The following is a 3,332-nucleotide window of genomic DNA, read 5'->3' as shown; positions in this document are numbered from 1 at the left end:
TAAAGATCTAAGGGAAACGATATATATATATCGACGTATACTCCTCTATTAATTCTTAGTAAAAAGGGAATATAGGGAGTAATTTATTATCGTTAATTATAAAGGTTAGGAATAATTAAAAGTAGCGCTAATAAGCTTTCGTAACTCGCTAGCGTATATATAGCGCTTTATAGACTAACTCCTCTACGATTACGATAAATATATAGTAATATTCGTAGACGATATTATAATAGCTTTAGATATAGAGGACGAATACGTAATATACTTTAATATTATTTTAAATCTCTTCTCTAAAAAGGGAATCTTACTTTTAGCGCTTAAATCGTTTATCGGATATTTATCCGTATAGCTCCTAGGTTTCGAAGTCGATATTTTAGGGTTATTAAATATAAATAAATATATTAAGGTATTAAGAGAGGTAGTACCCCCTAATAACCTAAAGAACTTAGAGAAATAGATTAATATAATTAGCTAGCTCCGATATCTTATACCTCGATTTACTAATAGGATCGAATTACTCTAGAGCTAGAAATCCGCTTTCCTAGCTATAGCTAAAGTAAAAGGAAAAGATATTAGAAGGGCGAGGAAGATCTACGTCCTAATAACGAGTATTAAACTTATTAAGGAAGAAGCTATAGCGTTTAAGGATATTATAGATATATTATATTCCGATATCGCTCTATTTTATTAAGATCCCTATAAAATCCTATTTATCTAGCTTAATATATTAAAGGAATATAGCTTCTCCGCTATACTTTTTTATATTATAGACGAAGAGGCCTAGCTATTAAAAGGAATAATCGACTATTAAGCGGTCCGCCTAATTCTCTACCTTAATAAAGGTCTTAATATAGCCGAAACTAAATATTAATTAATAGAATTAGAAATTATATACTTTATATAGGTTATATATAAGATAAGGATAATAATATAATCTATACGAAGATTATTAATTATCGTCTTTATAGATTATATAATAATAATAGGTATTATAAAGTAAATAACTCTAGTAATTATTAATAAAACGTAGCTAAATATAAAGCTAATATTATCCTTAGAGTTCCTAAGTTAATTTTAGCTAGATTATCGATATATCCTTAATAGGACGAACGTTATAGCTAATGCTCTATCGTAATTATTAGGACGCTTAATATTATAAACTAGCCTTAGCGAACTAGATAAAATTTAGGACGATTAAGTAATCTTTATATATAGCGATATATATATAGATACTAACTTCCGAAAGAAGCTTCTCGAGGGATATAATAAAGACTTATATTAGAACTATATTATAATATAAATTAAGGAAGCGGATACCTTAATTAAGCTCTTATTTAAATTAGAAGATAAACTATTATATAATAAGGAAATTAATAGGAGACGCTACCTCTATATTCCGAAAAGTTATTTAGAGGATATTCTAGAAGAATCGTACGATTATAAGTATTACTTCGGTAAATACTATATATAATACGATATAATCTCTAGGTTTACTATATTACGACTCCGAGTCGCGATTAAGAAGTATATTATTAACTATAAAGTATATAAACTAAATCGGACTAACTAGGTAAAGCTAGTTAGAGCGCTCTAATTAATCCTAATATTATTTATTACGTTTAATACTATCGCTATAGACTTTATTATCGGGATACTAATAGCGCTATTATCCGGAATACTATAGTAGATAGAGGGCTTCGAAACCTTTAATACTATATAGATAATAATAGATATCTTTAATAAAAGTACGATCTTAATCCTAGGCTATATAGAATATACCGCTTAAGATTAAGTAAGAATTAACGTCCGAATACTTTAATTTATAAACTAAGGGATACCTAAATCTATTATTTCGGATAGGGATAGGAAGTTTATATCCGAGTATTAGAAAGGATTATAGAGAGAGATAGGGATAAAGTTAAAGTTCTTAATAATATAGTATCCTTAAACCGATAGAGCCTCTAAAAGGAAGAATTAAATAATCGAGATAGCTATTAAGATATTCGTATTCGATAACCTAGATACCTTATAAATAAAGGGGATCGTCGTACTCTAGTTTAACTTAAATAATGCTTTTAATATAGCGATAAGTATATTAGTAAATAAAGTCGTATATAGGTTTAAGACGAATATAGTATTAGATATACTTAGGGATACGAACCTGGAAATAAATAAGGAGATCTTCTAAGAAGAAGCCCGATTAGCGATTATACTAATATAGATAGCTATAAAGAGGCGGTACGACGCTAAATACTAATAGCTAACCTTCGTATTTAGGGATTTCGTAAATATTAAGCTCGGTCGTAGGTATAATATATTAGGGAAGCTATCCCTTAAACTCGGTTAGTAAAGATTTAGGCTATTCTACGTAATAAGAAGGATAGGAGCCCTAGCGTACGAGCTTAAGCTCCCCTTAACGATAAATATCTACCTCGTAGTCTCTATAACTTACTTCTCGCTAGCGATAGCTCTAGGGGAGGGTAGCTAGCCCTAACGGTCTATATATTAAGGGCTATTATTAGCCTATAAAGAAGATACGACGTAATAGGCTAAACTATATAAATACTTCGAGGTCGAAAAGGTATTAAACGAAAAGAAGACTAGATATAATAGGGGATAACCTAGAATAGAGTTCCTTATTAAATAGAAGGGCTAGCTAAGTTAGTATAACGTCTAGATATTAGAGGACGTAATAATAGCCGATAACCTAGTTACGGCCTTTAGAGTAGTAAGAGATAAAGTTATTAAATTTAATAAAGCTAATAATAAAGATAGAAAAGGATATAAATAATTACTAGAATTAAATAAGATTAAAGACTTAATACGAGTTCGTTAATTAAGGAAATTAAAGTAGTATAATAGTATAGTAATAAATAGTCCTAATAACGCTATTACTTAGGAATAACGATATTTACTATAAATAAAAGCTAGAATAAATACTACTTAACCCGATTAAGTAGTAATATAAGATTAATATATATATATATAAGTAGAATTTTATTTAGGGATTTATAATTATTCTACTCTTATTTAATATAACCTCTTATCCTTAAACCTTTTACCTTTATTTATTATTATCTTTAATATAGTAATTACCCTAGCTAGTAAATACTTAAACGCTTATAATTACGATTACGTTATAATCGCCTACGATATTAAGTAAGTATTATACTTTATCGTCCCTATAAATACCTTTTACGTTATATTATACCCGACTTTAATTATACCTTCTTAGGATAAGATATTCCGCTTAGAATTCTATAATATAAGTATCTAGAAGTATAATACCTCCTATTTACTAGATATCTCCGTTTACTAGACTCTTTAGTAGC

The sequence above is a fragment of the Verticillium dahliae genome, genomic scaffold (genome assembly GCF_000150675.1).
Source record: "Verticillium dahliae VdLs.17 supercont1.15 genomic scaffold, whole genome shotgun sequence".
In the NCBI taxonomy this organism is placed as follows: Eukaryota; Fungi; Ascomycota; class Sordariomycetes; order Glomerellales; family Plectosphaerellaceae; genus Verticillium; species Verticillium dahliae.
The sequence above is the reverse complement of the archived record's forward strand: the minus strand, read 5'-3'. Positions refer to the sequence as shown.